Source organism: Lactuca virosa, chromosome 2 (genome assembly GCF_052849685.1).
Source record: "Lactuca virosa cultivar CGN04683 chromosome 2, Lactuca_virosa_CGN04683_v6, whole genome shotgun sequence".
NCBI lineage: Eukaryota > Viridiplantae > Streptophyta > Magnoliopsida > Asterales > Asteraceae > Lactuca > Lactuca virosa.
The window spans coordinates 12,682,990-12,706,349 of NC_136427.1; positions in this window are offsets into that span (position 1 = coordinate 12,682,990).

The following is a 23,360-nucleotide window of genomic DNA, read 5'->3' on the forward strand; positions in this document are numbered from 1 at the left end:
CATCACAGGACTCCAAAATTTCCATCCAACAATAAGTCAATACTCCAGATCGATTTCATTCAGAGATCATCAATAATTTTAAAGTTCAACAAGAAACGAATGAAACCAAATCAATAGTAAGAACGGAACAAGAAAAACGATGAAAATTATGAACTTGGACAAAATCAAACAGAAATCGATTCATCAGAATTGATGAAGACAAATCAATATCCTTTAGTCGATAATGATATAAGCAGCGATACATAAAGCAGATGACGCACACAGGAACTTGAGTATAATATTAGGGACAAAGAAAAACTGGATCGACAATAGACATACGGACCATGAACAGTGACAGAATAATTTATGGGCTAAAGTAAATGAAAATTAATCCACGAAGCAACCAATTTATTTTGGACAAAACAATTGATCAAGATTAGATCAAAGATACGAGCATGAAACAGATTGAACTAAAATTACCCCGATGAACAGTAGATGAACAATGACTGCATACATAAGTCTCCACGAACAGTAGATCAAAAAAAAAACTTGATTCCAAACCACCAAAACACTAAAAATCTTCAATAATTTGTTCAGAAAAACATCAAATCAAGAACTGATACTTCAAAAATCAATAGATTTTCAAAGACCCGCTCTGATACCACTTGTTAGGATTAAAACCCTAATTGAGATTTGATGAACAAGATGCGGAAAATAAAAACAAACACAAATATGAAGATTATGTCGAATGATCACTCTATTTATTGAAAACATGAGGAATGAATTACACTTTAAGCATAGATTAAAGAATCTAACACTACATAAGAAACCTCACACCGTGGCGGCTACATTTTGCCTCACTCTTAACCCTAATAATGAATAATACATGACTATTTATAGGGAAAAGACAAGTCTTGGGCTTTTAACCTACACTTCATCACGGGGCCCATTGTCATCATCCATGGAGTGCTTTGAAACCCTAAAAGAGTTCATGACCAGAGATACTTCCGCTGCTACTCAATATTTCATGGAGCTTCTCTTTCCTGAGCCAATCGAAAATGAGTACGTGGCAAGCACCTCTCACGGTTCCAGATCGTCTGAGGTGGATGATTCAGCAGATGACGGACTCATCAACATCAACAACCTTCCTATCACTCTCAGTGACATCAGCCATGAAGTTCCCACTAGACTTCAACGCGATCGTCCGATCGAAAATGTCATTGGTCAACTAGGCGACGGAGTTAAAACAAGGAGTTAGAGTGGAGATGTCAATACATGTCTTTACTCTTGTTTCATCTCTCATATCGAGCCAAATAACGTATAAATGGCACTGAATGAGCCTAGTTGGGTTCATGCGATACACGAGGAACTAAATCAATTCGAGAAACTGGGGGTATGGACACTGGTTGAGCTGCCAAATGGCAAAAAGTCTTTAGACACGCGCTGGGTGTTCCGTAATAAGCAAGACGATTGTGGGGTGATTGTGCGAAACAAAGCCCGTCTGGTTGTTTGTGGGTTTCGGCAAATTAAAGGCCTTGACTACAGTGAAGTGTATGCTCCTGTAGCGCGCCTTGAAGTTATCCGTATCTTCCTGGCTTATGCCTCCTACATGGGGTTTACCATTTATCAGATGGATGTTAAGACCGCCTTTCTATATGGAGCTGTGAAAGAAGAAATTTATGTTGATCAACATCCTGGTTTTGTCAACTCAAAATTTCCTAATTATGTCTACAAATTAGACAAGGATCTGTATGGGTTGCATCAGGCTCCTCGAGCTTGGTATGTCACTCTAACAGATCATTTGCTTCAACATGGTTATACCAGAGGCACGATTGATCAGACACTCTTCATCAAGCATGTGGAAGCCGACCTAATTCTTGTACAAATATATGTTGATGACATCATTTTCGAGTCGACAAGTTCGAAGTTGTGCAAAGAGTTCGAGACTGTTATGAAAAAGAGATTTGAGATGAGTTCCTTGGGAGAAATGACCATGTTTTTGGGGTTACAGGTCCGTCAAGATTCAACCGGAATCCTTTTGCATCAAGGAAAATATGTTGAAGACTTGCTTGAGAAGTTTGGGTTTAAGGACTCCAAAGCTGCCTTGACGCCGATGGCTGAACAACCCTTGTTGTCTCCAGATCCTGATGGTGAATCTGTAGATCAAACAGAGTACAGATCGATGATCGGATCCTTGATGTATCTAACTGCGAACAGACCCCACATCATGTTCACAGTCTGTCAGTGTGCACGTTATCAGGCTAATCCTAAACTCTCTCATTAAATTGATGTCAAAAGAATCTTTAGGTACCTCAAAGGTAGCCCAAAACTGGGTCTTTGGTATCCTAAAATTCTGATTTTGATTTATATGCATTTGCTGACAGCAATTATGGAGGTTGTGAACTTGACAGGAAATCAACTTCTGAGGGATGTAAATTTTTAGGCGACCGTCTGGTGTCTTGGCAGTGCGAGAAACAACAAACTGTCTCAACCTCAACAGCGGAGGTGGAATACGTTGTTGCTTCTGCCTGTTGCTCTCAAGTAATTTGGATTCAACATCAGCTGTTGGACTACGGTTTGAATTTTCTTGAAACCCCTATATTTTGTGATAATGATGTTGCAATCCAAATCGCTAAAAATCCTGTCCAACACTCCAAAACCAAGCACATCGACATCAAAGTTCATTTTATCAGATATTGTTATGAGCGTTCGCTCAATCGGTTGGAGCAGACTCACATTGATAATAATGTGGCGGATCTGTTCACCAAACCGTTCAACAAAGCTCGATTCGATGTGCTTGTGGGCTTTCTCAAAATGATACGTTTTGAAGAATGATTTTTGTTTTAGGTTAGTTTAAATTTGCGCATTTAATTTCCTTTCTCTCATATGCACAAATTTAGGGGGAGAAATAAAAACAAAACAAAAATCATTAAATTCAAAAAAAAATCCAAAAATATATTTTAATGGAGGTTGTCTACAGGTGATGTGTTGGGAAGTGATATCAACCAAGTGATAACAGGCAATTTTAATTTGTGTAGGGTACCAAAGCTGAACTGTCTAGGCTCTGTGTTCAATGCGCTGGTAGGCACGAAAGATTTCAATGGACCAGACTAGGTATAGATGGACATTTAAACGGACTTGACAAGTATTGACTTAGATAGTTCCTTTGGTCTGACTATACGACGCTCGGGTAGATTGAGCAGTGAGATATACATGGGAATCTGCAGGCTACACTAAAGTACTATGTATCTAGAACTATGGCATACTTTTTCCTCGATGTATGGACGCATGTCCTTAATTCCGATACTGATTGGGCGACTGAGAAATTCCGATAAAGTAGGTCTGTAGAAGGTTATTTTCTTGCTTTCTGTCTGTTAGTCATATGTTGCCTCCTCTCCGTGATTGGAAGATATCTGACCTGGACTGCAACATATGCAACTCTATCTCTGTGCATCTCCTTCTATATGCAATTCTTTCTGTCTGTTAGTCATATGTTGTCTCATTTGTGTGATAAGTTCTTATCCGACCTGGAACACAGCATATGCAACATTCTATTTCTCAATCTCTCTAATTCAGTTAGTCATATGTCAATCCCTCTGCATGATTGGAAGATATCCGACCTTGGAATAAGACATATGCATTTCTAAATCTGACTTCCCTCTTAATAATTGTCTGCTCATCTAAAGTAAGGAGTACTTTGGAAGTTCTTGATTACCGGGGTATATCAGGAAATGAGAAACACATTCTAGTACATGTAAAATTGAACATTGATCAGGTTGTCTGTAGATCTCGCTGCTAAATTTAGGTGGACTACAATATATGTGGTCGTCGTCAGTTAAATGGTCCTCTAGGAGTATTATTTAGATATCTAGTTCAAAAGTCTTGTCACTAGTAACATGTCAAAATTCGTCACAATCTTTCGTGTTTAAGTGTACCACAATACCGGCAATTGACCAGATCTAGTCATGAAGGTCTAGGTACCAAAAAAAAGATTAAAGTTGTCCCAAAAACTTTGATCCCAAAATCGTCAAAGGAATATTAACAATGGTGAAAAGAAATGAGTGTTATTTTATTTTTATTTTTTATATTATTTTCTAAAAATTTTAAAAAAATTTTAGTTTGAATTTAATTTTTAGATTTTATTTTATTTTATTTTAATTTTATTTTTAAATCTTTCAAAAATGTTTTCATATTTTTTTAAAAATTTAGATGTATTGGGCTTGGATTGGAGGCATTTGGGTTTGCATTCCATGGGTTATGGACCGGCTATGGTCCCGAGTTTAAAGGTAGGGTTCCCGGCTGTAAACCCTTCCACCCTCCATTTTCGCGTTTTCGGCCGCAAAAACTTCTCAGATTCTCTTTCTCGAATTTCCGATTCATTATCTTTTTGCTGCTATTATCATAAATTGAACCGTGATTCTTGTAGGTACATCAAAGGCGATCCTCACCATGCTAAAATTATCTTGAATCGACTGCGTTTTGTGGGTCAATTGAAGCGAACACGATTATTGGCGATGAACAGCGTTTACGGCTGCAAATCGTTTACGGCCGTAACCCCGTTTATGCTCGTGAACCCGTTTACGGCCGTGAACCTCTTTTTGGCCATAAATTTCTTTTTCATTTAAATCATTTTTCATTAAGGCCAAATAAATTGATAAATGAGAAAACTTAATTTTAATTGATTAAATCATTAGTTTTCTTACTTGGCTTGTTTGGTGTAGATCAAATGGCAGATTTGAAATTTTCTGAAAACCACAACATAGCTGCTTTCCTGTTTGATCCACCAGGTTCACACTAAGAATTCAAGTCCTTGATTCGTGGACTCAATAAATGATGTCTTGCACATGCCTTTAGAACAAATCCGATCATCTGTCAAGACTTGATAAAGCAATTCTGGAACAAAGCTTCTGTGCAAAAAAGAGAAGATAGTGAAGATTCAATGGAATCAGTCATAAATGGAAAGAAGATCGTGGTGTCGGAGCAAGCCATTCGCGAAGCATTGCAGATCAATGACCATCCTGAGTTTCCTACTGAGATTTCCATGGAACAAACAGAAGAAATTGTCGAAAGAATGGGATATGAGGGAGTGTTTCCTCCTACTATAAAGAAGTTGTTGCCTCCTTATTGGGGATTTTTTGCACACTCCTTCATTATGAGCATCTCAGGCAGGAGAGCTGGTACTGATGAGATCTCATTACTAAACACTGGTGCTATAGCTGCTCTTGCTACGGGTCTTGATTTCAACTTCTCAAGATACATTCTAAATGAAATGATGAGCAACTTGGAAGGAAAGAGGAAGGACAAGTTTCTAATGTTCCCAAGGTTTCTTCAAATGATTTTTGATAGTAAATATCCAGAGTTGGAAAGAAAAGGAGAGAATTTGGACTTGAAGTCCTTGGGAGCAAATACTTTTGGGTTGATGAAATAGAACCGCAAGGGTACAAAATTTGAATTCAAAGGAAAATACCCACTGGAGAAATTTGGCCAGTTTGCGGAGATTAATGATGCATCAAAATTAGAAAGCTCATCTGATGATGAAGATGTTGAAGATGATGTTATTACTGCCTCAGAGCATGAAGAAGAGCATGTTCCTCCTGTTGCTATCATTGTTGAGGAACATGTTCAAATGACTGATGTGGAGGTGAATAATGATGATGATGATGATGATGATGATGAATATGATATGGATCTAGGTGGTGATCTATCTGGATATGATGACGATGAATTATTTTTCGACTTTGAGCAGAATGATGGTTTAAGGCTAAATAATGAGGATCTCGATGTTTTCTTTGACAATGTCCATGATGTTGTACAACCTGCAAAGGAGACGGAGGGAGTTAGTAGTGTTCTCAAAGTGACACCTCCAACTTTTGATGAGATGGTTGATACTTCAGCGAATTTGGATACAACTTCAAGGATTCCTCCCCTTCCAGTTGCCACTCTAAGCTCTTTCCCATCCGAGAGTGATCTTATTTTGACACAAGCCTCCCAGCCTATAATCAAAACTTCTTGTTAAGTACAAGAAATACAAAGGATCGGGTAGCACCCGAATCAAACAGGACATGAGCGGTCATGCCATGTACGCATAACGTAACCCTTGGTATGCCTAGCGTATGCGGCTGCTCACCACTTAAGTTATCAAGTGCTTAATCCTTAAGCACTAAAATCTAAAAATACAGGTCTATGTTCAAAAATATATCATTAACCATAAAGTTTCTAACTTTATGGTTTAGCATGGTTACTAAGATCTCAGCTTCAAACATCCTAGCTTCTTTACCCATTAAGAAAGACTAGCTCTTGCATAGAAAGAAACTAATGACCAAGAAAACATTTTTATGACTTAACACCCCCCTAAAACCTTTGGAAGAACACTTCAAATGTCTTGGAGTAACTCCTATTCACCAAGACCAAGTTTGGGACAAAAAGGTGGCAACTTTGAGCTACAACTAAATCGATAAGAAATATAAATCAAGGTTGAAAATTTTTACCTCCAAAAGATGCACCAAGGGAAGTACATGTTAGATCCAAGGCCTTGAGTGAAACACCACAATCTAAAGGTTCTTCCTACTACTCCAAACGCTTTAAAATGACACCAAAAACGGTTCTTCAAGATTCAAAATTCACTCACACACTTTAGGGTTTCGAGATGAGGAAGGGGTTGCATGAGGCTATAATGGTACTTAAATAGGGTCCAAACCCTAAAAATATATTATTTTCATAACAAATTAATAAACCAAACTGTTGGGTCTAAAATATTGGTTTATACTTTGCTTTTCTAGGCAATTGTAATTTTCCGTCTAGGACCGAAATCTGTTGACGGCCCAGGTGGTGTTCACGGTTGTGTTTATGGCCGTAAACAGTTCACGGTCGTGAACCTGTTCACGACATATGTCTCAATCTGTTGACGGCCCAGGTGGTGTTCACGGTTGTGTTTACGGCCGTAAACAGTTCACGATCGTGAACCTGTTCACGACATATGTCTCATACATATATATATATATATATATATATATATATATATATATATATATATATATATATATATATATATATATATATATAGGGTGACGAGTGCATGTGGGTTTACGGCTGAGAGTAGAGGACATAAGAGAAAAGAGAGAAAGGAGCATAAGTGTGTGTAAGTGTGTGTGAATCTTGTAAGGGAACTTCATTCATATCATAATTCAACAAGATTCATATTATTCTTCTTCTCCTTCTCTTCTAATTGGATCCGACATCATCCATTTGATTGGGATTCCGCACCATTAAACGAAGCCGATTGATAAACGAGCAGATTGGGGACTTAGAAGTGGTATCAGAGCTTGGATCGTATCAAGCAATTTTGTCAGATCTGGAGCGTATTTGATCTTATTTTTGAAGGATTTCTGCATTTTTGGATATATCTTGGCAAAATAAGGGGGGTTTGTTCTTCGTGTTTTTCATAAAAAGGAGATTTGGAGCAAAAAGGGTGAAAATTGTCGTTTTTCTTCGCATCTGAAGCAGTGTTTACGGCCCTTGAAGGGTTCATGACCTTTGAAGGGTTCACGGCCCAAGAAGGTTTGCGGTCTGAGGTTTACGGCGCCGAGTCCGAAGTTTCTTTACGGCCCGCGAGGGTTTGCGGTCCGAGGTTCACGACCGGCCTTCACACGATCACGGTCCTCGGTGTGCGGCTAGCCTCGCACGTGTCCCGCCCAGCGAGTCTTCGATCAGCAGTCTAGGTCTCGATCAGCAGCAGCCTCTTTCTCGTTCAGCGCTTATTAAAAAAAGGAGGGATTTTTGGAGCTGCCAGGATTCGAACCCGGGTGCCCCGTCTCATCAGCCAACGCGTCTTACCAGTTGGACTAGCAAGCACCTTGTTCCAATCCTTCGCAATTTAATTCAAAAGGACTCCCATGCGATCCTAATTTCGCATTTTAACACTTTCAACCTAAAAAATTAATTTTTTTTTTCAAAATCCATTTTCTACAAAAAAATTTAGTTTTTAATTTTTGACTTAATTTTTGACTTTTGACTCAAATTTTGACTTTGACTTTTCAAGTTTGACCTTTCACTTTAAACTTTGACTTTCTTATTAAACTTTCAAATTTTCAAATTTAGCTTTTCGGTTTGACTTTTAAGTTTGACTTTTTAAGTTTGACTTTTTAAATTTGACTTTTAAGGTTGACTTTTGAGGTTTTAAGTCAAAGGGCATATTTTTAAACAATGAGTTCCTCAAACATTCCGGTCACTGAAAATTCTTGCTCTCAAACTTGCATTGACAATGTCAAAAATCTACATGAACATATTGATATTATGCGTAGAGAAATAGAGGAACTTAAATACGAGAGATATCAACTTAGGAAAGGCCAAAAACCCTTAAAAGAACAACTAGAGGCCAAAACTAAGGACTTCAGGAAGTTACAGGCAGAATACAGTGATAAGTACGTTGATTTTAAATGTCTTGAACAAGAATTAGCTGCTGTAACTGCTGAACTTGACACATTGAAGATTCGTTTTGCAAATGTTGATTTCAACTTTAAGAAATTCGATGGGTCAAGTGAGAGAGTTGCAACAATAATCGAACATCAAATGAAATGGAAAGACCAAAAGCAAGTAGGAATAGGTTATGAGAGTGTCCCTCCCCCATATAACGACAATTATACTGCTACTCCTTTAACTCAAGAGGATATAGACCGGGAACCATTTATGGTGTACGGTAAACCAGATCCTCATGTGCTAGAATGTAGTGCTAGGAAATTAGATACTAACGTTTCTACTTCCGATGCAGATTCGTCTCTAAGCCAAGGAAAGCAAAAGGCTGGAGAGAAAGTGTCTAATGATAAACCTGATAAGAGTGATGATGTGTCTGATAAGTCTAATGTTACTAGCACATCCACTCCATCTACACCTGTCACACAATCTGTTTCTTACACTTGTACGTGTAGGAACAACCAGAAACATGGCAAGGATACGCCACTAGGGGCAGGAAGAAACAACTTCCTAGTGAAGAAAAAGACATGTTTTCATTGTGGAACACCTGGACACATTGCCCGAAATTGTCCGAATCGCGCATACATTCCCTACTATGCACAAGGATGGCAGAACGCACCAAGAGCGAGATAATTCAAAAGAAACCCTTCGAGGCCACGTTCAAACAATGACAACTGGAATGCCACGAAGAACAAGAACTCAACTCCCAAGACCAAGAATGAAAATCCCAAGGTCAAGAAGGGAATGCCAGCCAAGAAGTCCAATCCAAAAGATGCTCCTGTGAAATAGAAATCAAATCCATCTCGGCGATCGACTTCAAATTCAAAAGCAAGTGACAAGGCTCCCATCGGAATGAAAAAGAAATGGGTTAAACCCAACTACAGATGGGTTCCAAAGGTTGAATCTCCCAAATCATCTAATGCGTCTAATATTTCTTCATCTTCTGTTTGTGATAAACAGGATATGTCATGGGAGAGAGTACCTTGCAAAGATGACAAAGGTCAACCCAGTTTCAAAATGGATTGGGTTCCAAAGACCAACTGATCCTGCTCTGTGTCGGAGCAGCTATGGAGGCATATCATCAGACTTCGGTTTGTTGATAGTGGCTGTTCCAGGCACATGATATGGGACATCTCTCAATTGTGCAACACTCAGAACTTTAAGTGCGAGTATGTGTCCTTTGCGGGAAAAGAAGAAAGGAAAGGATCACTCACGGGGTTTTGTGCTTAACGACGTGAAGAATTTTCGGATCTGTTCTAAGATTATGCGTGCTGTTCTCAGACCTTCTGGATGCAAATTCAATCGGTGACTTACGGTTTGAGTTTTATTCTCTATATTCATGAGTTTATCTTACACTGATTCGTTTAGAAGACAATGTTTTATTTTCTTATAGTTTTTCGTAAGTAGGTTTTATTGGGAAGTGATATCAAGAAAGTGATAACGGGCAGTCTAAACATGTGTAAGGGATTGAATCTGAATTGTCTAGACTCTGTGTTCAATGTGCACGAAGGATTTGACGGTGTGGATTTAGATAGGATTATTTGGACTGACCATACGACGCTCGGGTAGATTGAGCTGTGAGATAAACACGGGAACCCACAGGATAAACTAAATTAATACGCATCTAGAACAGTGGTTCGACTTTACCTTGATGTACGAACTTATGTCCTTAATTCTGGTTCTGATAGGGCGACTGGGGAGTTCTGATAAAGTACGTATGTAGGAAATTATTTTCTAGCTTTCTATCTGTCAATCATATGTTGTCTCCTCTGTGTGATTGGAACATATCCGACCTGTAACATATGCAACTCTATTTCTATGCATCTTCTTTATCTGTGCAATTCTTCCTATCTGTTAGCCATATGCTGTCTCCTCTGCGTGATTGAAATGATCGGACTTGTAACACAACATATGCAACATTCTACCTCTCAATCTCTCTATTTTAGTTGGCCATATGTTGTCCCCTCTGCGTGATTGAAAGAGATCCGACCTGGGACACAACATATGCATCTATCTCTAAATATGTCTTCCTCCTTAATAATTGTTTACTCACCTAAAGTAAGGAGTCCTTAGGAGGTTCTTGATAACCAGGATATATCGGGAAGAGGGGAACATGTTCTAGTGCAACTAAAATTGAACCATTTAAGAGGTTGTCTGTAGATCTCGCTACTTAATTTAAGTGGATAACAATACCCGTGGTCGTCGTCAGCTAAATGGTATATTTGAAAAAAATTGTCGATATCCTTCGTGTTTAAGTGGACCACAATACCGGCAATTGACTAGATCTATTCATGAAGGTGCAGGTTCTGATAAACAAAGCTAAGATTATCTCACAACTTTGATCCCAAATATTTTTGTTTTTGTTAAATTTGTTCATAGTTTTCCTCTATGCACAAATTTAGAGGGAGAATTAAAAAAAATATATTCAAAAATCAAACAAAAATCAGAAATTTAAAAATCCAAAAACAGTGTTATTTTTGTTTTATTTATTTATTTATTTTGTTCAAGAAAATCATAAATCCAAAAATATTTTTGTTTCTGTTTTATTTTTTCAGAAAATATAAAAAATCCAAAAATATTGTGTGCTAAGTTTTCTTTTAGTTTTGTTTTGTCATGAAAAGTGAATTCAGATGTAGATGAGACTCATGGAGACTGTATCGAGATTTTCTGAGCCAAGGCTTCATCTGTGATCATCGAATAATTCTCATTCGAAGGAGCAAGAAATGAAGATTATTCTTTCAACATTCAATCCTTCAACCCCAGAAGCAAGGTTAAGATGCACTTGAAGGTTATGTGACAAATTGCATTGAAGCCTCCTCAATCAATTTGCTGCTATCTTGTACCTACTGAAGTGATCCAGAAGATTTCATCTCTCTATTCTCTCTGAAGATTCTCAACCTGAAAGCGTTATCTTTTAAGAATCAGTACATCAAGCCTCCTCACCCAATGTGCGTTCAATGTCAAATTTTGAAGAAAAGCCCAACTGCTCAAGATGAAGTCATTCATTGAAGATTCATCAAGTCCATCTTCAAGTTGTGAAGAAATTGAAGGTTAAAGCTGAAGCCAAGCTCCAAATGAAGATTGACATTAAAAGTCAGCTATTTTTTTGGGGGAGCTTGTTGGGTCAACTAGAAAAGAAAGCTACAAACCAATGGGTAGATTTTTGGGTCTAAAATATTGGTTTATACTTTGCTTTTCTAGGCAATTGTAATTTTCCGTCTAGGACCGAAATCTGTTGACGGCCCAAGTGGTGTTTACGGTTGTCTTTACGGCCGTAAACAGTTCATGACCGTGAACCTGTTCACGGCTCATGTCTTATATATATATAGGGCAAGGAGTGCATGTGGGTTTACGGCTGAGAGTAGAGGACATAAGAGAAGAGAGAGAAAGGAGCATAAGTGTGTGTAAGTGTGTGTGAATCTTGTAAGGGAACTTCATTCATATCATCAATTCAACAAGATTCATATTATTCTTCTTCTCCTTCTCTTCTAATTGGATCCGACATCATCCGTTAGATTGGGATTCCGCACAATCAAACGGATCTGATTGATACACAAGCAGATTGGGGACTTACACAAACAGTCCTTGCACTTTTAATTAATCAAATTAATCCTAAAATTAATTCCAATTAATTTCTGATTAGTTATTAATTAAATAATATGATTTCTAATTAATATATTATTTTCATAACACATTAATAAACCATTTATATAATTTATTATTCAGATAATAATTTAATCTTTCTCTAAAAGTCATCCTGTCCAATTGTTAGGTTTGAGGGCAACCCAAAAGGACTGTGCTACTATTAACTCAAGTATATACCAATTTTATTTATGGGCTTAGACACCTAATAAAATAGTGCCATCATGTCGGGACCATCTCTTTCGAACTATAAGTACCTGAAACCATAAACATTAACTGTAACCACAAAGCATAGTGAGTTCCCTAGAGCACCACATACCACATGAAAGAGAAGAAATGTTATGGGTCCAATCATCGTCTTTTAATCATTTCCTTCCATTGGCCAAACCATGGTCTTTCCATAGAGTGCCTACGGCCAAATCCCGGTCTTACATACAAGTGCTAGAGGACAAATTCTGGACTTTCATATAATTGCCAGGGGCGAAATCCTGGTCTTTCAAGAAAATTCCAGGGGCCAGATCCTGGTCTTTCATGGAAGTATCACAAGTCAACTACAATTCTACACAACAAGTAATGGGCCTGTATTGGTGCATTCGACCCATGGATATAGTGAGAAAACTCACCTCATAGACAAATCGGTAAACTGAAAAGCATGCCGCTTCGAGATCAATACTACCAGTCACCTTAATAAATTGATTGAAACAAATTCAGCATACATACCAAAATACCAAAAATACCCCTATTTCAAACCCTAGTCAAAATCCAGGTCAAAGTCAACTGAGTCAACCGAGTTGACTCATTGAGTACGTTGGGCGTACTCCGCGTCTTCTGCACGAAATCACCACAAAATCATAATGACCATAACGAGTTCTGAAGGATGTCTTCTGCACATCATCCTCCCTGACCCTCATATGATGGTACACTAAACGCAAATCAATTTTGGGGAAACAAGATGCACCCAGAAGCAGGTTAAACAAATGTCAATCGTACGGAGTAGGTAACAGTTCTTCATAGTTAGCTTATTCAACTCCTAGTAATTAATGCATTTTTTGTGCGAACCTTCCTTCTTTTTCACAAACAAAACTGGTGCTCCCCACGGAGAACTGCTCAGACGAATAAAACCATTCTCTATCAGCTCCTGAAGCAGCATAGATAACTCCTGCATCTTAGGTGGCGTGAGGCGATACGACGCCTTGGCTACCAGAGCCAGACCAGGTACCAGGTCAATCCGAAACTCAACTTGCCTCTCGGGAGGCACTCCTGGTAAATCCTCGCGAAATACATCAGCGAAATCCCGAGAAATGGGCACCGTACCCAACTATGATGTTCTCTTAACTCAAGTGTCCGCAATGTAAGCAAGGAACCTAGAACAACCCTGTTGCAGATATCTCTTAACCCTCACATCCGAACAGAGAGTTAGCCAATGCCAAGCTCTCTCGCAAGAAATAACCTGTTCTCCCCCACTAGGGTTTCAAACTCTCACTCACTACCGATCAAAATAATTCATGGGCCCATTAGGGCCCAACCAGTCCATACTGATAATAACCTTCGATCCCCGCAGAGGAATCGACTCCAGATCAATAGATTATGTCTCACTAAACAGGTTCTGAACACACCCGTGATGAACCCTCGAAGCACTCACAGTACGGTCATCCGTAATCTCAACCTCTAGGGGAAAATCCAATGTCCCAGGTGCATCGAAAACTTCTTGTTAAGTACAAGAGATACAAAGGATCGGGTAGCACCCGAATCAAACAGGACATTAGCGATCATACCATGTAGGCATAACGTAACCCTTGGTATGCCTAGCGTACGCGACTGCTCACCACTTAAGTCATCAAGTGCTTAATCCTCCAGCACTGACGTTTAAAAATCCAGGTCTATGTTCAAAAAGATGTCCTTAACCATAAAGTTTCTAACTTTATGGTTTAGCATGGTTACTAAGACCTCAGCTTCAAACACCCTAGCTTCTTTACCCATTAATAAAGACTAGCTCTTGCAAAGAAAAAAACTAATGACCAAGAACACATTTTTATGACTTAACACCCCCCTAAAACCTTTGAAAGAACACTTCAAATTTCTTGAAGTAACTCCTACTCAACAAGACCAAGTTTGGGACAAAAAGGCGGCAACTTTGTGCTAAAACTAAATCCATAAGAAATATACATCAAGGTTGAAGATTTTTACCTCCAAAAGATGCACCAAGGGAAGTACATGTTGGATCCAAGGCCTTGACTGAAACACCACAATCTAAAGGTTCTTCCTACTACTCCAAACGCTTTAAAATGACACCAAAAAGGGTTCTTCAAGATTCAAAATGCACTCACACACTTTAGGGTTTCGATATGAGGAAGGGGGATGAAGATAAGAGAGTGCATGAGGCTATAATGGTACTTAAATAGGGTCCAAACCCTAAAAATATATTATTTTCATAACACATTGATAAACCAAATAGTCCTTCCACTTTCAATTAATCAAATTAATCCTAAAATTAATTCCAATTAATTTCTGATTAGTTATTAATTAAATAATATGATTTCTAATTAATATATTATTTGCATAACACATTAATAAACCATTTATTCAATTTATTATTCACATAATAATTTAATCTCTCTCTAAAAGTCATCATGTCCAATTGTTAGGTTTGAGGGCAACCCAAAAGGACTGTGCTACTATCAACTGAAGTATATACCAATTTTAGTTATGAGCTTAGACACCTAATAAAATAGTGTCATCATGTCGGGACCTTCTCATTTGAACTGGAAGTACCTAAAACCATAAACATTAACTGTAACCCCAAAGCATAGTGAGTTCCCTAGAGCACCACATACCACATGAAAGAGAATAAATGTTATGGGTCCAATCATCGTCTTATAATCATTTCCTTGCATTGGCCAAACCATGGTCTTTCCATACAGTCCCTACGGCCAAATCCCGATCTTACATACAAGTGCCAGAGGCCAAATTCTGGTCTTTCATATAATTGCCAGGGGTGAAATCCTGGTCTTTCATGCAAATGTCAAGGGCCAGATCCTGGTCTTTCATGAAAGTATCACAATTCAACTACAATTCTACATAACAAGTAATAGGCCTGTATTGGTGCATTCAACCCATGGAGATAGTGAGAAAACTTACCTCATATACAAATCGGTAAACTGAAAAGCACGCTGCTTCGAGATCAACACTACCAGTCACCTTCAAAAATTGAGTGACACAAATTCAGCATACATACCAAAATACCAAAAATACCCCTATTTCAAACCCTAGTCAAAATGTACGTCAAAGTCAACTAAGTCAACCGAGCTCACTCATTGAGTACGTTGGGCGTACTCCTTACGTAGGTGGGGCGTCTTCTGCACAAAACCACCACAAAATTGTAATGACCATAACGAGTTTTGAAGGATATCTTTGTTGGGTTTTAGTATACTACAACATCCTATGGTGCACATACAACCCTAAATACCTTGGATCTATGTTTTCTCAAATTATACATGCAATATTGTTTCCAAGGCTTTAAGCCTACAACTAGCATACAAATGACATAAATAATATGAAATACTAGTTATGATGACATATCTCTTATGAAGCTTGAAATCTTGTTGCATTTGGCCTTTAAAAGATTAGCACCAATAGTGTGGAAGCCTCAAATGGAATCACAACACATCATGGACAAATGTGGAACTTGAGAGAGAATTCCATGCACCCAAAAACACCCATGAACTCCAAGAACATGCATGTAGTCGTTTTAAAGGTTAAGAACATGTATTTATATGTTGGATTTCACGAGTCATGGGTATAACCCAAAACCATACCAATGGGTTTACGATCCATGGTTCATGTGGCCCAACTCTTTATGCATCCATACATAAACTTGGTCCAACACGGATCATAAGCCCAACACATATAAATATAACTAATTACCATAATTAGTACCCATAGATTTAATTAGTCGCTTTTGATCACTAAATTAATTCCAAATTAATTCTTGATCAATACTAATTAAAACATATGATTTCATATTAATATATTATAACTTATAATATATTAATAAATCATATATATAACCTTCTCTCAAGAATCCATCCTAACAAATTGTCCTGATGATATGCAACCCAAATGGACCAAGCTACTCTCGGGTCAAGTACATACCAATAATATTTATGATCTTAGACATCTAATCCAACAGTCTCCGACTTGGATAAGTCTAAAACTATTATTGCAAGTACGACTCCAAAACCCGACTAGCAATCGTAGCTCTTAAAAGCCGATGTCGAACTCTAACCTAGTCAATGACGCGTCCATTAGATAAGAGATGGATTATAATCATACTCTCTGTCTATCTGTTGTTTCCCGATTTCCAATTTATGACGACCGACTAATTGAACAAATCAAATCAGTCCCCCCGGCCGAGCACTTACGTTTGTCATCACTGAATCATCGAGGGGCCCGCAGATATCACTTTTATCCCTCCAAGGGTAAAAGTGTAACATCCGGATTTCAGGGATATTATTCTAAAGGTTAATCTTGGGTTTCAAGGGGGGACTCGACGAGTTGAGGGTCCAAATCGCCGAGTTGAGTCGGGATCCTTCGGGGGATTTAATGAGTAGACTCGACGAGTCAGAAGAAGGACTCGCTGAGTAGATACTGGTCCGAGAAAAACCCTAAGTTCCGGATTTGGAGCGTATTTAAAGGAACTTATGACCTTGGGTGCGCCTCATATCCTCTGTGAGAAACCCTAAATCACCATGGGAGCTTAGGGTGAGTTCTTATGATGAAATCAAGTGATTTAGTGAGTTATGTGGAAGGAAAGATGCATGAATCAAGCAAGGAACGAGATGGAGGCTGTGGATCGAGCTTATCTTCTCATGGAGCCGCTGTAGAAGGTATGACCTTGCATCCTTTTCACCTAATTGTGATTAGACCTCTAGATCTTGGGAGTTTTAGGGCTTAACTCCCCTCCTTTTATCTTTGAGCTAAGTGAGACATGATCTGAGGTGGGAAACCTTAGATCTGAGCCTTGAGAGGTCCTTAGAGGCTAGATGCCTCGGCTTTAGTGGCCCAAATGAAGGTTGTTGAGCAAAAACCTTCATGAAGAGTGTGTTTTGGTGTTTTGGAGCTATAACACCGTGCATTAGCGTAAAGATCGAAACTTTACGAAAGTATTAAGCCTTGGAATGATAGATCTATAGATTAGAGTGTTAGATCTGGTTGAAATCGTCTGGATAAGGAAAAGTCTAAATAGACTCGCCGAGTCAATGAGCCGACTCGACGAGTCGGGTAGGGTTTCATGTCTGGACTGAATCGCGATTTAGCCCGGCGAGTCGTGGGGTCGGCTCGACGAGTTAAGCTGGATCTTCAAGAGGCTTCGGGAAGGTGAGTGAACTCGACGAGTCACAAAGGTGTACTCGCCGAGTCGGGCCAAGTGGGACTCTTGACTTGAGTTGACTTCTGTTGACTGTGGGGTCTTGGTCAACATAAGTAATAGAGACCATGGAGGGTAAAATGGTCTTTTATCCACTTCCCAATTAGAGAGGGAAAGAGTAATCGTCGGTTTATTTAGAGTTGAGATTTCGAGTGTTAATTAGAGATATTTACCTTATGTGTTAGGCGGTGGCGAGTTCGAGATTCGAGTGTGAGGATAGCTGCTTTCTGCTTGCCAGGTGAGTCTTCTCACTATACTGTACCTAGAGTGGTAATTAGAGTTATGTGACAGAGTATCTTGTATGTCATTTAAATGATGTGATACACTGCATTATTTCTATGTGATTTATGCTATGTATGTTACAGAGTTTACAGAGTTAGGACCGGAATGTCCACAAAGTTAGGACCAGAGTGTCTACAGAGTTATGGGGCTGGAGGGTCCCAGTGAGACACATTGACCAGAGGGTCGAACAGAGTTATAGCCTCGAGTGGCTAATATGTGTTGTATGTGGTATTTTGGGGAACTCACTAAGCTTCGTGCTTACCGTGTTATGTGTTATGTGTTTCAGGTTTTCCTCTCGGAATCGCAGGACGGCACCGGCTTGATTGTACACACCAGAGAAAGAGTTATGAGGATCCTGGATTATTAATGGAGTTGTTCTTTGTAATTGAATAAAAGAGATTTTTATACGATATGTTATGAAGAGTATGCATATTAAAAATGAAAAATTGTTTTAAATTTTCACGTCGTTACAAGTTGGTATCAGAGCCTTGGTTTGAGGGATTCGGATGCACTTTCGGGTATGCCGGCACTCAAACTGAGGAATTGAGGAAAGTTTTTCAAAATAAATGATTTTTCTAAAAACGAGCAGAAGTTTTAAGAGAAAACGAGAAAGAGCAGTGTGTACAATCACCCAGAGCCGGAACGGTGATTTCCCAAAATACCCTTACCTTATGTGTTATGAGATATTATGAGATATTATACATGCTAGAGACAGGCTAGGTATTTCATATTTTAGGACTAGAGTGGCCTGATTTGTGATGCCTTAGTCTAGGATTTGCTGTTATCTGTGATGCGCTTTCGAATATGTGATGAGTAAGAGTATCCAGCGGGAATCCTTGTAGAGAAGGGACTTGAGTAGAGAAGTAATCTAGGAGAGATACCTAGATGAGCATTTATGGTACCTACTGCGAAAATAGTTAGATACCCGCGAGGGGTAGAGTTACTTGATTTTGGTGATATCTTTTGAGCGTGAGTAGAGCCAGTGGAGTTGTACCTAGAGTGGGTTCTCGTGTTGGTAGAGATTATTCAATGCCCGAATGTTGCTTGCTTCGTGCTTTGTAGAACTCTCGGTGATGGGAGGCAGCTACTAAGTGAATATGACGATATTCAGGAGGTAGGTGGCTGGCATCATTAGGAATTCTTCAGCAGCTGATGGCGGAGAAATGTGAAAACCTAGGAAGAGCCTAGGAGGTGACCTTAGTTAGAAGAGTACGCTGGCAGAGTAGAGCATTTCGCTGGGAAGCGAGTACGCGTATGGGGATTGGTGATTGAGAAGGTTGAGCAGCTACTCAGGGAATCTGGGATGGTATGTGTAGAGAGTATGGGTAGATGTGGCAGGTAGTATGGGCCCGTACTACTGAAAGCAGAGGACCCATACTCGATGCAGGGAGTATTCCAAACATTCTGAGTAGCAGATCGAGAGGTGATGTCATGGTTCGGGTACCATGATCAGTAACAGATCGAGAGGTGATTTCATGGTTTGGGTACCATGATCAGTAGCAGATCGAGAGGTGATGTCATGGTTTGGGCACCATGATCGGTAGCAGAGCGAGAGGTGATGTCATGGTTCGAGTACCATGCTTCGTAGCGGATAGTGTTTGTGCTTTTTCCAGTTATCCTGTCGTGTTTGGGTTATTCTATGATCGGATGCGACAGAATATGGGGCCAGAGGGCCATGTTGAATGAGTTTCAATGGAGCATACCTTGAAAAGAGATTTGAGTTGATTTCCGAGAGATTTTTAGTGAGGTGTCAGTTAGAGTCGCAAGACTCGAAGATGAGTGGAGATGATATTATATGAAGGATTGCGGCCTGAGTTGAGCAATCAGCCGATAGTGGAGACCTCACCTTCTGTGATCTAAATGGTGCTATTTCTGTTTCCTGTCGGAAACATAAGAAGTGTCGAGATTTTCAGTTTTGAGATTGGGGGTAACCCCTGCGGGGTAGCAGTGATGGCGATCTTCCACTGGACTATTTGGCAGTATGTCTGCCGAGAGGTAATGATATAGCATGAGCAGGCTGATGGAGGGAACTAAGATGGTCAAGGACCAGGACACACCCTACTCGAGCATAGTAGGGCACGTGTTAGCTGTAGCAACGGATGATCAAGAAGAGTATATCGGGGTGATGGCTTTTTGTCTATGATGGGTATCGAGAGTGGAAGGGGAGTCTCTGCTCTTATGATGAGTGATGTGATAGAGCGTTGGTTGAGGAGGCGAGGATGAAGAGAATGATAGTTCATTATTTCCAGACTAAGAGTCAGAGTTAATACTGGACAGTTGGGGAGGTCCGCTGATGGGAGGGTGTGAGTTTCTGAATGACTAGAGACAGTCATGATGGGAAGTTCTGAGCATTTCATCTGAGATTGGGGTTATTTGGGGTTGCTTGATCACTGTCGGGAGATCATCGAGCGTGCGTAGCACCTTCCAGGAGTAGGTGCGATGTTACTGGTGGGAACAGTCTGTGGGATAGATTGTTGGTGCGTCAAATGATGATGGTTCAAACCCTGAGTGGGGGAGAACCGGGTATTCTAACGAGAGAATCAGAGGTTGGTTCAAGAGCGGTTAGAGAACTGGATATAGAGACCTGTGGTACGGATTCAGAATACCAGCGTTATTGGTGGTTAAGGTGAGGTGCAGAGTAAGTTTATGCATGAGGCTCGTGCTCATGGAAGGATGAGTGTCTCCATGGCCGGTGGCCGGTGGTTAGGGAACTCGTAGTGGTTAGAAATTCTTCGAGGTGGTTTGGCTTGTAAGGTTAGTTCGGCGGTTGGTAAATTCCGGTCCGATGTATGGACTGTTATATGTAGTTTGGGAGGAGCAGATGTGGAATTAGGCGACCAACCTCAGGGTCGGTCAGTGTATTCTTGCATGAGTTTTGAGCAATAGAGGTGGGAGTTTCGGATGGTTGTCATCATGTTCCGAGTCATTGTCGATTCATCAGTGTTTTAATTGAGAGTTGGGATACTCCGAAGTTGCGCGTTGTGTGAAATGAAGGATAGTTATGATATCTTGAGGGAATGCATGGAGGTATCTGTGTATGATGTCGTAAGTATGCGATCGGTGGTTGAAGCAGGACATTGTGATGTTCTGCGACGGTGTTCCAGGGTATCCGAGTATGATGCCCTGAATTCCGAATTATTTAAGAATCGTGAGTTTGAGGTGGCAAGTGGTGAATTAAGTATCTACGGTTCCAGTGGGAGCCCTTAGGGTATTGACATCAAGAGGGATCATTTAAGAAGGTGGATTGCATCAGGGAAAGGTGTTTTGTTATGGCGGTTGTCGTCAGATATTATGATGTGTAAATTGGATGAGTGTGGGTACCTTTCTATGTTAGTCCGCGGAGCATGAGTTAGAGGACGCAGTGTGGTGTTACCATGAGTATGAGACTGTGGGATGATAAGGGAGAGCGCTGCTAGTCAGGGAGAGGGTGTTGTGATACTGCGGAGAGTCGTAGTACTCATTAGTTAGCGAGAGGGTCTTGTCATACTGCGGGGAGCCGTGGTACTCACTAGTCAGTGAGAGGGTGTTGTGATGCTGCGGGGAGTCGTAGTAGTCATTAGTTAGCGAGAGGGTGTTGTGATACTGCGGGGAGCCATAGTACTCACTAGTCAGCGAGAGGGTGTTGTGATACTGCGGGGAGCCGTAGTACTCACTAGTCAGTGAGAGGGTTTTGTGATACTGCGGGGAGCCGTAGTACTCACTAGTCAGCGAGAGGGTGTTGTGATACTGCCGGGAGCCGTAGTACTCACTAGTCAGCGAGAGGGTGTTGTGATACTGCCGGGAGCCGTAGTACTCACTAGTCAGTGAGAGGGTGTTGTGATACTGCGGGGAGCCGTAGTACTCACTAGTCAGCGAGAGGGTGTTTTGATACTACGGGGAGCCGTAGTATTCACTAGTTAGCGAGAGGGTGTTGTGATACTGCGGGGAGCCGTAGTACTCACTAGTCAGTGAGAGGGTGTGGTGATACTGCGGGGAGCCGTAGTATTCACTAGTCATCAAGAGAGTATCGTGGTACTACAGGAAGCCATATTATTCGCAAGTCAGAGCATGACGCAGAGGAGTGTTAGGCTTGGATAGCCTTATTATTGAGTTTTTAGGGACCTGGTGGTCGGATCAGGAACGAGATTGTGGTCTCCTTAATGATCAGGGATCGTTATATACTAAGTTAAGGTGTGGTTACCACAATCAGAAGGAATTAGGGAAGTGATGTACGCATGGGCTGCGAGTTATGAGTCATGGGTTGAGTGGTTCATAAGGACGGGTGGTTCCAATTCTGGGTCGGACCAGACTCTCGAGTTTGAGTTTGGCTCTAGTGGTGCCTTGAGTAGGCGAGATGAGATTCTAGATTCTGAGATGGGTCCCAAGGTGAGAGGTATTGTTATCCAGCTGATGCCTTAGACCTGTGTAGGTCAACACTCGGGTACGGGAGGTACCGCGAGGCGCATGTATCTAGGGAGTGGTGTTCGACAGAGGTCGAGGGTGAAATGATTTAGTGGGTTTGTGTTATTCGTTGGGGTAAAGAGAGCTTCGTGACTTGTGTGTCACCGGGCCGAGATTGTTGTGTGAGAAGGAAGTCGGTGAGACATTTCACGGCATGTTATGGGTGACCTTTGGAGGTGCAAATGTGGAGTCAGGAGTTGACTTAGTGCCCAGTATTGAAAAGGGATACGAGAAGCAAAGTTGGGGCTTTCGAATGTGATGTCTGAGGACACTTCTGAACGAGTATGGTTTTTCCCTTTTGTCTGAGGGCAGAGTGTTAAGGATTCTATGTCGGATGGGTTCTGATAGCGGTTTAGTGGATGAGCCCTAGTGAGGTGTGGGCCCTTCCGTTTCTTGGGGCGTGATTCAGATCTTTTAGCATGTTGGTATGAGTGAGCGGTATTCGATTGTTGGATTCGGTCTGGTGAGAATCAGAGGATCAGTGGGTTATCAGGGTTGACATTCGAGGAGCGAATATCATGGTGAACGCTTGAGTAGGTGGTCTGGCGGCGACTTAGGCCACTAGAGTTTCCAGATATTGGGAAAGAGTATATTGCGGCCGAAGAGTTGGATTAGTTCTCGATTTGGGAGTTCTATGTGATTTCAGTTATCCATGGAAGAAGATTTCGGTTTGGCATGAGATCCTTTCGGCGGTGCCTTCGGGTGGTTGGATGTAATTTATATGTGGTTAGGGAGTGATTTCGAGGGCGAAATCAAATTCAAGTGGGGGTGAATTGTAACATCCGGATTTCAAGGATATTATTGTAAAGGTTAATCTTGGGTTTCAAGGGGGGACTCGACGAGTTGAGGGTCCAACTCGCCGAGTCGGGATCCTTCGGGGGATTTAATCAGTGGACTCGACGAGTCAGAAGAGGGACTCGCCGAGTAGATATTGATCTGAGAAAAACACTAAATTCTGGGTTTGGAGCGTATTTAAAGGAACTTATGACCTTGGGTGCGCCTCATATCCTCTGTGAGAAACCCTAAATCACCATGGGAGCTTGGGGGTGAGTTCTTATGATGAAATCAAGTGATTTAGTGAGTTATGTGGAAGGAAAGATGCATGAATCAAGCAAGGAACGAG